This window comes from Thermobia domestica, chromosome 12 (assembly GCF_964235325.1).
Source record: "Thermobia domestica chromosome 12, izTheDome1.hap1.1, whole genome shotgun sequence".
Classification (NCBI taxonomy): domain Eukaryota; kingdom Metazoa; phylum Arthropoda; class Insecta; order Zygentoma; family Lepismatidae; genus Thermobia; species Thermobia domestica.
Window position 1 is genome coordinate 193,965,729 of NC_137465.1, and position 13,884 is coordinate 193,979,612.

Genomic DNA, 13,884 nt, shown 5'->3' on the forward strand with positions numbered 1-13,884 from the left:
GCCTGTAGCCAAACTCGCTCTATAAAAATTATTGCACGAGTACCTTAGGATTCTGAAACTGTATTTTTGGATAGCGCACATATTAATGGATGCTGCACAATATGGAGATATGCTTGAAAACACTGTTGAAAACACTTTTGTTGAACGAGGAAGGGTGATTTCATCAATATTAGCAAAAAGATGGGGCACCACCGCATTATGGTCGTAATGTAATCGATGGCTCAGTGAACACTCTCCCGGTTACTGGATGGATTGGTATGGACGACTTGAGTGGCCAGTAAGGTCCCCCTACTTAACTCTGTTAGATTTCTATCTTTGGGGATACTTTAAAGCTATTGTCTACCAGTGTAAAATTAGTGACATTGGCTACCTGGAAAGGAGAATCATTACGGCCTGTGAACAAATATCACCAATTATGCTTCCCAAAGTGCACAAACACTGGGTTTCACGGTTATGCATATACATAGAACAGAACGGTGTTCTTTAGTTTTTAACATTGGTGAATCTATTTATTTATTTTTAACGGAGCAGGTGGAATCGTTATTAAGCATTAAGTGGTATACATATACAAGAAAATAGACAACTGAAATTTTAAGAAAGAATTGTTTTTGAGAAATCCTACCTATCTTTTAGTCGTCGGGTATTATTTTTCATCGTTAGAAAAAGTCACAAGCCACATGCATATAGTAGAGATGACGACTTCCAACCAATCTCATTTGCCCATTCTTTGCATTGACCACTCCTGCTGACACAAAGGACACCTGTTGTTCTGTTTGACCCAAAGACTCATGCAACAGTGATGGAAGGAATGATTGCATTCACCCCATACAACAACACAATCCTGTCGTCCAGTCCGTGTATCTTGCTTGTTTTCAGCCTGGCAGCGTAGACAAGCGTCCATAACCTGCACACGACAAATGGCACATGTATCGCATTCAACATCCCAGCTCCACATGGCAACTGCACTCCATTTTTTCAGACTGAACATCTTATCCGGCTTCTAAGATTCTCCTTGGTCACCACGATCATTTGTGTCTCCATCATCCGCCATGTTCAAAGCGGTAGTGAACTTTCGCTTTGAACATGGCGGATGATGGAGACACAAATGATCGTGGTGACCAAGGGGAATCTCAGAAGCCGGATAAGATGTTCAGTCTGGGAAAAAAATCGTCGGGTAATGTTATTATTAATATTAAAATTCCTAAGACTTATTTTCATATAATGAAACATCAGTTTCCCAACAAAACGTAGAACTCGTATGAAATTGAATCTAAAATAGTTTTTTGGGGGTCTAATATCAAAATAGATGGCCTATTTTTATTCAGTTTCACGTCTGCGTCTCACAATTATGCACCTAGGCTAAAAGAGACGGTGATAATGAAAATGGATGATAATGGTTAAATGAAGAACATGGGAGTAAACGAAAACAAACTCCTAGATCAACCACATTCACGGTGTTTAACAACCACGAAGTTCAGGGAACCCATTCTACAATGATAGAAGTAACAAAAACATAAGCACTTTTAAGATTGAAATTTTAACGGTTTTCGCATCGTGTTTGCATGTTAATTTTCAACATCAATTACAAAGTTCAGAAGAGCTTATCTTGAGGGATATGCTAGAGGGTATAGTGGCAGGGAAGAGAGGGAGGGGGCGAAGGTGACTACAATTAATGGACGATATCAAAACAGAAAAATCGTACGTGAAGATGAAGAGGTTAGCAAAGACAACGCATCATGAAAGCAGCAAGTGTCCTGAAATTGGTGGCAGAATACCTATGATGATGATGATGATTACAGGTTTGTTGGTAAAGGAAAATACAGATAATCAAGTACAAAAGCCTTTATCTGTTTTCCTGAACAAAAAGTATCATTTTAAGATCCCAAACTATAAAATAAAAAAGAAAGCAAAATAACCAGCATTTCGCGGCAAAATGTATTCAAATTCTGTTTATTTTGTGTTGTAGTATATTCTAGCATAAAGTAACTTAACCGTGACATGAAAGTAGTATTGCAGACGTTGAAAGTAGATGTGATTTATCTTTCATTCTAAGAATATCTGATTTTTTTTGGAATTAATGAAATGATTTCTCTCAACCTCCTATTTAAAAGTCAGTTTGGTTATCTGAAAACAGCAATTTTTTTTAAAAAAAAAATATTCCTCCTTTTAACCTGCTGATATCGGTGTTTATTATAAACTTTCCCCTAAGTTTAGCTCCAAGGAAAGTAACCGGACAAAGTCATGTTTTAAGGATACTCAAATTGGCAGTGAAACATTTAAAAAAAAAACGCGTAAAGGATATGGTTAACATTTCAGTCTATTAGTAGTTATTTCCCCTATTTCCATATCTTTCTAAATAGTTCTAAATTAATAATATAAATAATGTGTCAAATGTGCCATATAAAATCAGCGGAGTATCTTGTGTTGTGGCTTTTTTGTATATCTATAACAATATTCTTATGTGAACTCCTGACTATGAAAGAACGCAAGGAAAATTATCTATATCTAAAGAAAGTTAGTACGTATCTAGGATAGTGATAACTTCAGGGGTTGGCTTGGGAAGAACCCACCTGGGCCTTAACTCATATCGCCCTTAATGTTATTTCTAGTTTTATACATATACATAACTAATTTTTATCACTGGTGTGATAGAATTCCTTCCCGCGGAAAATGTTCTGAAATTAGAGTAAGCGGGGGTGAAATGCCTAGTGGGGGAAAACGCCCCTCTCCAAAAAAAAAAAACAACAACAACAACAAGGAAAAACATATGAAGTGGCAACAGTGATATGATTGTGTGAAGGCGCAATTCTACGGAAGACGAAGGTGACACCAAACTACATTGTGTGAAGAAATTGAAGGCTTATAAGCTGATTTAAATTTTTAAATACAAAATTTTTACTTGGAATGTTTTTGAACGTTTCAGATTTATGGAGAAAGAATGATTATATTGGTGCATTGGTAAATCCAATGCACGTGCGTTGCACAAAGTAGGGCTTTGCTGTTCTGATGCAATAATGATCTTGAGCCATGCCATGCAGTGTTGGGTGTTTTATGAACTGAAACTATAGTGTTTGACATCGGGGTGATCTGCCCACTTAGTGTCGGGGTGAATGGCCCGTGGGCGTTTCACCGCACGGACATACTTGCCATTCCAGTAATATTGAAGTGCTTGGTTATGCTGCAGCCTATGACATAATTTTGTTATGTCTCCCAAGTAACTCAACCCATTATCTCAACCATTGGATCGTGCATTTTCTCAACTTCTCAAAATACTTTTTATGCAGGATGTTCACATTGAATCAAAGCAAATCCTGATCACAAACCCAAAGGCTTGCAATTTAGAGAACTTAGTAATCAAGCATGGTCGAAAGCAGCGACAGCAGGAAACGGAGCGGCTGGATTCCGTGCTTGTGCAATATTCTCTTACGCTTCGGAAAGAGTTTATCTCTAAATCCAGTAGTTCTAATTCCAACTTCTCAAGTCTAGGCCTACCCTCCCCCTTAACGTCTAATGTTCCTTCCACTTTCACCAACTTGTCACGTTCAAACCTACCCTCTCCCACAACGTCAAATGTGCCATCCACTTTCAGTGTGGAGCGTGATGCCGTAGTAAACCCTCACAAGCAAATGGAGCTCAACATGTTAATAGAAACAATGCGGGATTTGAAGACATTACATCGGTACCTGTTGTTCCAGCTTCTACTTCCAATCGAAGGCTACGAGCGACGATTCTGACTGGACATGAGTTTCGCTCTCGACAGAGATCAGCAATATTTAGTACAGCAGCTTCCGTTCCTCCTAAGAAGAAGAAGAACGTAGGTGATTGAAATAAGGTCGAAAAGTCAAAACAAACTATGCATTCTACTAAATTATTCGGAAAAAGTTTAAGTTTTTCCAGGCGAAGATCGATACAACCGTACAGATTCATATGATACAGATCAATATAACTATTGCGGAATCTGTGGTAGTCATTATTATAAACGTACTGGACCTATGTGTACATGTCAGTGGATCAAGTGTATTCGTTGTCAAATGTGGCTCCATGAAGTATGTACACGATTTCCAAATGTGTATCCTAATGACACTCACTATATCAGAAAAGTAGAAAAATGTAAATTCTGTTCATTTTCCTTACTGAGTGTCTTTTTTTTTTTTTTTTTTTTGCTTTTATCATATTTTTCATTTAAGATTGCTTTATGTTATTAATATTGTGTTGTGCAAAACTTACATTTTACTTATATCAAGACACTTATATTTCACAATTAGAATGGGGCTAAACAAGCTTTTCCATATCGAATTTTCAATTAATATATGTTTTTCTATTCTGTATTTTCAATGCTCAAGAAGTATATCCGTAACTAAATGCTTTAAAGATAGATTTTTGTAACTTATACCGTAATATTCCATAATATAATTTCTTGTGGTGCGAGAACACCTATGCTAACGTGATTTTCAAATACTATGAATTTTCACTTTATATAGTTTGGTGTTAGGTGGGGTGGCATATTACCCCACGTATGTGGACGTTTTACCCGGACGATGCGGTATGATGCCCATTTTGCTCTTACTTTACAAACATCAGTGTATCTCCTTCAGGATCATACATTACATAACGTAGATTGCAAGTAGAAATACCATAAAATGTAGTCCACCTTCTATTTCGTATAGTTTGTTTTCCTGTGCACTTCGATTCATAGTCGCAAATAAATAATTTTTTTTAAAAAAATGGGCGTTTCACCCCCGGTTACTCTATTACTGAACCACTGTCATTTTTTAAATTTCGTCCCTGGAAAAAAATCTAGATATTTGTGAACGAAATGTACTAAGTATTTAAAAAATCACAACGAAATTAAGTCTGTAACTGCCTGTCAACCGTGGCTACGCCTAGCCACTTGGCCTCTACATGTTCATATATTTAATATAAAATGTTTTAAAATCTATGTTTTAAATACCTGGTGAATTTGGAGCCGCACTTCAGGTACTAACTGGCCAGTACAGTTACACAAATTTTTATATCTAATCTAGTTTTTTAAAAATCCTATAGATGGCAAGGAAAACAGTATTCCTTCCTATGACAAAACACCTCCTCAGTTGTTAGTGATTATAGGAACTTCCCTAATCTTTCAAACTCTATATTATTTGATTGTATCCGGTGCTATGGAAAATTGGAGATGATGGAAAATGTGGAGCAGGAAATGCTTATAATGTTAACACACGCCATACCTTGAAATTGGTCCACCATAGAATAGACTGTCGGGTGGTTTGTTAATAAGACTTATTATTAGTAAAGTTTTATTATCATTGGACAGATCTGATAACAGCATTCGTTGTGGTTTATGTATATTTGTGAAGGGGTGATCAAATTATGAGAATCCCACCCCTGTAAGTGCCAGGCCGGTAGCCAGCCCAAAATTGTAGGGGGGGCCGATCCAACCATCTATAGTTTATCACCATATTATAGTACATTTACGAGCCTACAGTGAAAATTTGAGGGGGGGCAGCGAAAATTTAGGGGGGGGGCGGCCCCCTAGACCCCCCTGGATACGGGCCTGGTAAGTGCCATAACATTACATGGGGTCCAGGCAGGCCCGTGCTGGCCCACCGGGACGTGTCCCGGTGCGCCCTTCGAAATATCAAAGTATAAATAAAGGTACAAGTTTTTAGTAATAAATTCTTACAGTTTTATCGGTAAAGAATCCGTGAAAGGTGCAGTGCGCCCTTTGTATTAGGCGCCCTTCCGAGATCACATCAAAGATGAACAATTTTATTTACTCTTCTGTATAGCACAGTTCTGTACAATAAATACACACAGTTAGTGTTAGCGAAGAACCGTGAAAGGTACAGTGCGCCCTTTACATAAGGCGCCCTACGAAACATCACACTATATATAAGTGGTTTAAGTTATCTTGTATACCAGCTTTGTTTAATAAATTCAAATACTGACTGGTAGTATAGAACCTGTGAAGAATACAAGGCGCTCTTTACATAAGATGCCCTGCGAAATATCACATTTTTTTTTAATTTATTCTTCTGTATTTCAGTTTTGTATTATAAATTCATACAGTTGCTATTGGCAGAGAACAGGTAAACAGTATAATCACTTACAAAAATATTATAAAGTTATATAGCTATAAAACGAAACAATGTGATACATCAAGAATAGTTCCGACAGTCAAACGTACGATGCATATATGTAATACTAATGACACTAGTCTCTAATTTACGATTTTTACGGCATCGAAGCTTTCACAGTCTTAATACGCATCCATATATCCGAGCATATTGATTGTTCCTGTGTGTTTTAAAGCAGTGTTCGGATAATCAGTACCTGTTGTATTTCTGAAATATAGCTGTATTAATTTCCGTAAAATGTGGTCTGCCTGTCACCACGGCATGGCGCGTCCTCAGGTTGTGGATCAAGGAGAAGGCCTCTGGGATATAGAGGTTAGCTGAGAATATACTGAGTAAGCAGTCGCGGACAGACAAGGGGTGATAATCCAGCTTGAGAATTTGGTGCGAGGCTAACAACCTCATCCTGTAAAAAAAGGATTGCTCAGATAAGTTCGCAGAATCCTCGGATTAGAACTGATAACTTGGCACGAACTCCGCAAAGTAAAATCGACATGATATTTGGAACATGAAATATAAGACAGAGGCGTTAAAATTTGTAAAAAATGAGTTTAGAAATAGAGGTTGGAGTGGGATATCAGAAAGTTAGATGAGAAGGAAATGGAGTCAAGTCGGGAAATTTTACGTTTTTTTACGGGGAACAAATTAAAAATACCAACAACAAACAGGGCTTTCCGTTCACAAACAAATTCGTAATATCAGCAATTACATAGGTTGAATTTGTTAATGGTAGATTTTCTTTTACTTCTCTTAAGGGTCGGTGGTGTAATATTATTGTTTTAGATGTACATGCCCCAACAGAAAATAAGGATGGTGATTTAAAAAATACAGTTTTACGAAAGAATATAACGGGTATTTGATCATCTTCGCAATACCACATGAAAATTCTGTTAGGCTGTTTCAATGCGAAGGTAGGACCAGAGGGTATTTTCAAACCGATTATAGGGAATAAATGTTTGCATAAGGAAGGTTGTGACAACGGCGTTAGACTCGTGAACTGTACAATATCCAGAAACCTTATCGTGAAGATTACAAAATTCCAACATCGCGACATTCATAAATATACTTGGACTTCATCAGATGGAACAACACATATTCAAACTGATCATGTTTTAATAGACAGAAAAGAACAGTCTAGCACAACTGATGGTCGGTCGTTCAAAGGAGTTGATTGTGATAGTAAGAGAGAGACTATCGTAGAATAAATGAAATATTCAATATCTGAAAACGGAGCGGTTTATTTTTTTTAAATAGAGAAGAGTCAGGTGAGAGGGGAGCCAGATTGAAGTGTCGAATAGATTCTCGGTTTTAGAAGGTTCGGAGTGCACTAGTGTTCAAGATACTTGGTTGAAATTAGAGATAACATTAAAATTTCAGCAAAAGAAATATTGGAGCATGCAGAAATACGTAGGAACAAATTTGGAACGTACTAAAGTAGCAGAGAAGAGAAAACAGAAGAAACTGCGTCGGCTACAAAATCCGAACGAAATAACTACATAAAATTTCATTGTCATCTGGCAGAAAACTTCTAAAACTTTTAGAACAAAGAAACGCGACTTTTGAAATAATAGTGATAACAATAGATAATAGTGAAAACAAAACATTCGGGACATGTATAAATGCATCAACGAACTTAAGAAACGCTATCAACTTCGTGCTTATATGTTAAAGAAACCTAAAGGATCAGTTCTCACTGATACACATAGCATCTTAAACAGATGGAAAGGTTTCTTTGACGATATGCTTAACACATAGCCAAAAACTAATGCGCGTGGAGAAAGTGAAATGCATGCAGCATAACTGTATATTCCAGAACCTAACCAGACACAGAAATCGCTATTTAAAAATTTAAACACACATCTCCAGGTGTAGACGAAATTCTGGTTGACTTAATTTTAGCTTTAGGGAAAAATTGTAGAGCAAGATACACAAACTCATTCTCATTATCTGGAACAAGGAGGAATTACCACAAGGGTGAAGATAATCAATCATTGTTACAGTTCAGAAGAAAAGCAACAAAGCAGATTTAATAATTATCGAAGCATTTCTCTCCTGTCAACATCCAATAAATCCTCTTAAACATTGTATTAGCAAGATTGACTCCATACGCAGATGAAATTATTGGAGATTATCAGAACGGATTTAGGTAAAATCGATCAACTATCTACCAGATATTTACCATTCGACTAATACTTGAAAAGAAATGAGAGAATACAACATCCTGGCACATCAATTATTAACTTTAGACTCTGGTAGAAGGGAAACATTGTACAACATGCTTACAGAATTTGCAAGGTAGATTAATTAAGATATGTTTAAATAAATCCTAAAGTAAGGTTCGAATAGAGAAATTCTTGTTCACAAGCTTTTACGTTGAGAATGACCTGAAACAAGGAGATGCGTTGTCGTCATTATATTTAACTTTGTTCTGGAGAACACGATAAGAAAAATCAAAGACAGCAATCAGGTCCTAGAGCTGAATTGTATTTGCCAGGTTATGGCGTATGCTGATGATGTAAATTTAATAGGTAATGATAGAATAATAGAAAGGAATGCAGAAATCTTAATTAACGCTTCCAGGGATATAGGCTTGAAAGTGAATGCAGAGATAACTAAATAAATTGAAGTTTGTCAAGATCGTAATACTGCATTTTATGGATGAGTTAAAATAACAAATAATATTTTCTTTCGACAAAGTGGATACTTTCAAATATCTAGGATCATTATTAACAGACCATAATCACTAAAAAAATTGATGTCAACTGAAAGCAGGGATTTCGTGCTATTATTCAGTTTAAAATCTTAAAACGATAATCATGCCTGTTGTGCTGTATGGTTGCGAAACATGGTCACTGACTGAGGGAAAATCGCAGACTGAAAGTATTCTTAAACCAGTCTTAAGAAAACAAGATTTTTAAACCAATATTCGAACTCCAAAAGGAACGGGAATGGGGAAAGGCGGAAACTTCATAAGGAGGATGTATAATTTTATACCGTTTACCAAACATTGTTAGGGTCATCAAATCTAGGAGGCTCAAATGGTCAGGTTATGTAGCCAGAATGGAAAAAATTAGAAACGATTTCGAAGTTGTAACTGGAAATCCAAATAGGAAAATGACCGTTCGGAAGACCGAGGCGCAGATGAGAAGACAATATTAAAATGGTTCTCGCAGAGATTGAAATATAAAGTAGAAACTGGGTTCAGTTTTCTAGGGACAGAAATCAATGGAGAGCTTTTGTAAACGCGGCAATGAGCCTCCTGCGTCCATAGGCGTGCTATATTAAGTTGTTGATACATTTAGCTTCTTTTTATTTGACAGAAATGTTGTTACAGGAACTAAAAAATTTTTCTGTAGTAAAGAGGATTTCGATTCGAGGTTAGCTATTTACGTTAATACTAACGTAAAACAAATTTGGTGGTGATTTTGATATAAAATGGCACCCATACTTTCTTTCAAAGTATCTCTCTCTCTCTCTCTCTCTCTCTCTCTCTCTATATATATATATATATATATATATATATATATATATATATATATATATATATATATATATATATATATATATTCCCGTTTGTATGGGCGCCCTTTTAGTAGACTTGTCCACCGCCCTCAATAGTATCCCAGCACGGCCCTGGGTCCAGGTAATTTGCAGTTGTCAGAACGCCTGGACAAGTTGCAACCCAACTTACACTTAACTTTTCTAGACACTGACAGCAGTTGGTAGCACCGAGTCAGGTCGTAATGCAAGGAAAATTGTGAGTACATGACGCAGGAAAAAGTTCTCCATTCTAAAGCGAATATCTACGGTTCAGAGGATGTCCAATGAACACCATATATACTAATCTCAATATTGCTATGTATGTAATGTATTATTTCTTTATATGTACAGTATACTGTATGCTTAAAGAAATAAAAATACTGACTACGCATGGATCAGGAAATGCTTGAAAGTAGCTGAAAATATCAAATGTAGAACAACTGTTGGAAACAAGTTTGTAAATAATTGTCCCCATTGATAGAACTTCTCCAATTCTCCTCATTCCAACATCTTTTTCTTTCTGGAGAGGAGATGATCTTGCTCATCATACTGAGTGTGCATTGAAATTGAAACAGAGACTTGAAAAAGTTTCAGCCTGACTGGGATCCCAACCCGGATCTAACGAATAGAAGTTCAATATGCTAACTACTTATCTACCACGTCACTTCACGATATACATTATAACTATTCTTGACCCTAACTTCTAATTTCCAGAGAAGAAAAGGCGGGAGAAATTATTTTCACATTCTTTGAATTCTATCAACACGTGTAGAAATAGAATGTTCTAATTTTATCTTCCATAACTACATGTTTATTTTCTTGTCTTGCATGATTAATTGTTAGCCGAGTGTTAAAGCAAAAAACGCGTATAGCAGAGACCTGAGTTCGAATCCCGTTATGGCAATTTTTTTCTTTATTAGAAGTTATTGTTTACGTAATTGGTATTGTAATTCTATTATTCCTTTATTATTATTATTATTATTATTATTATTATTATTATTATTATTATTATTATTATTATTATTATTATTATTATTATTATCTGCAGTAAGGGAAAACACAACTCTTTTTTATCTCCTCTATGAATTAACGCCTGGTATTCACAAATTAAGCTATTATAAGGCTATATTAAGCTATATCAATTTAATAAATTGAAGGTGATATTGCACTCACTACCTATCTATGTGGCTTGTCGAGTTTCTACACTCTGAAAAAGAACTCCACTTTTCACGGGTGTCTCTGGCCGGGGGGACGAGGGGGACGCGTCCCCCCAATATTTTGAAATACAAAATATTAAATATTTTATTCTAATTTCATTTATTTACTAACTCGTATATAAATAATAATAATAATAATAATAATAATAATAATAATAATAATAATAATAATAATAATAATAATATTTATTTGGAATATAATATTCAGGCTGTGAAACGACTATAACAGAGTTCTTGATATACCTGAGTGGGTCCGTGAAGGTAAGCAGAAGGTAACAAATAAAATCGAAGATAACAAACAGGTTGGGCTATGTAGTACCATTTAAATCACTTTCTTTGACCCCCCCCCCTCAAATTTTACATGCCAGAGACGCCAGTGTACAGAGGTAAACATGGATCTGAGAAGGTAGGGGGACACATGACGTTACTCCGTCCCCCCATGTCTACCTTTGCCTATTGTAATTTTAGGAAGTGGAGGGACGCTATAGATATTTTCTCGAAGTGCGGAAACGGCGTTTCCCTCAATTTTTGCCCTGCTTACATATACAAGAAAATACAAAATTTGGTGAGCTTGAAGTAAATGAGGTTCCAGGAAAATATCCAGTTCTTTTTTCTCATTTTGCTTAAAGGATTGTGGTTTTTTTAAACTATTCTCTATTGTAAGACTTGTGTACTCCGCATTATGAAAATACAATAAATTACATGAAATGTTCATTGTATGGCCTGAAATAGTAGATTTACAAAAAAAATGAAAAAAATATATAATTGAACCCTTTTTCACCTTACAATGGGATTCATACTCCATTCCGTACCTTTTGCCCCTCATGGAGCTTTCCTCTTCGTTGCTTTTACTGCTTGTGGCTGCTATTCTTCTGAAGTCGTGAGTCAAAATCTAAAGGTCAAAAAGTTCTTATCTCTATCTAAATCGGGAACAAAAACAGCTAAAGAAATTATTTCAATTTATTTTGCTTTTTTAATTTTCAATTAAACAAAGCGATACTACATAATAGAATAAAATTGTGTATCTAATACATTTTGGAAAAAGAGCTTAATTTATGTAATTTAGGGTATCTGAGATGAGATAAATATAGCAGTATTTTATCAATCTTCTTGGTAATACGTATAACATCCTTACCTAATTTAATTTTATAAACATGAGCATAAATATTTGAGTTGTTCCCAAATATCTATATACTGTCAAACGTTACACTATTTTAAAGCAATTACACAGTTTATGAGAAGTTTGAAAGGAAATGTTTTCTTTCTTTTTTTTATATTCTTTTCATTGGTGATTTCAGAAATTCTTTTGTAATAGATTTAACTTATTATTCAGTGTGTTTAATTTAACTTTCATTATATTTATTCACGATAAATGATTATTCTATTAGTATTCCATACAGATTTAATTTAATGTGAAAGTGTGCACATTCCGTGTCAAACTTCACAAATCTGCTCATAACCATGCAATGTTGTAACCCGAATAACTGATTTTGTATTAAAACCCTCACCCAAGCAACATGTTCGAATTCGGCTGATTGAAGTTAGTACGTTACTAGCAAAGAAAGAAAAATATTGTATTTTATCTTGGAGTAAATATTCGGAATTAACTGATGGAAAGCTTTTAAGGAAGTCAAACAAAAAAATGTTCGCAAAAATGCCCTCTAAATACCGTAGATAGCTGTTTAATTAGCACCTACCACCTGTTAATAGTTACCTGTTTCAGCTAATCTAAAATAAGCTTTTGTTGATACATTTCAGCTGTGTTTTGTACCATGTATCCCCTGGTAATTTCCAGCCACGGACCCGTACATAAGTCCTCGTTTAGTTTTAACCGTATTTCTTTATCATATTTTAAATCCCACTTTCTCTTTTAGGATATGCGTTTCTTTGAAAGTGAAAGTAGAAAAACTCAGTTAATCCCAATCGTTACGTTTGAAAATTCATTTCAAATGGTTCAGTTGGTTTTAACCGACTTCAGGAAAAACGTGCTCTCGGTTTGACCTGTATGTGTACATGTTTGTATTTATGTATGACTGTAAGCGATTATCTCGAGAACTGTTTGCCATACTTCAATACGGTTTTCACTAATCGAATAAGCTATTCCCAAAGAATGGTTATACATAGAAAAAATTGAAAAAAAGTAATAATTAATTAATTACTTAAAAAAAAATCAAACAATTCCTGAAAGGCCCGAGAAAAACTACTCGAAAATATACTGCAACCAGAAATGCACCTCAGTGAGTCGAGTTGCATACAACAAAATGGCAAAACATGTTTTCAGCCAGCTTTCTCCGAACAGGGTGTCTACTAAAGTCCCAAAATGAAATTTCATGACTCTTTCGTAACCCTTTCTTTCCCGAACCATAAAATTTAGTAACATTCTCAAGAGCAAATTTTGGTGTGAATTGGGCCAAATGTTCATGCATGCGATTAGAAGTGTGATTTCCTTGCTTTTTGGTAGATTCTAAAACCGAAAATACACATTTTTGGTATTAACTTTTGACGTTTTATAGAACAAAATTTTCCAGTCTATACCACATTTCACCACATAAAAAATCGTGACCTAAAAGCTAAATTTCATGACTTTTTCTTGACTTTCATTACAGTTTTCTGATTACGTGAGTTTGTCATGACTTTCTTGACTTTCTTGACTTTCGTGACCGATAGACACCCTGCGGAATTTTTGAACATTTGTGATGGATCTTTAGGTTACTGAGATCGAAATTTCCAGAGCGAAAAACGATTGTTTTACTGACTTTTTGTGAATATGTTTCGTGTTTTAAGTACCTCAATATCCACAGTCTATTGAAAGTAAATCTATAGGAAGTCTCAATGGTCATTTGGTAGAAGTTACATTTATTTTCAAGAGTCAGACGTTTGATTCCAGGCCATGTCAGTTCGTGATTTACGACATCGAGAGAGAGAGAGAGAAGAGGGACAGATATTCAAATATGGGAACAGAGAGAGGGAGATACATTCACATATGTAAGATCAGAATT

General features: G+C 35.4%; 1 pseudogene; it reads right to left on the reverse strand.

Moving 5' to 3' along the window:
- Positions 1-712: 712 nt before the first annotated feature.
- Positions 713-1,051, reverse strand: LOC145665838 (RING-box protein 2 pseudogene; annotated as a pseudogene).
- Between the last annotated feature and the right edge of the window lie 12,833 nt (positions 1,052-13,884).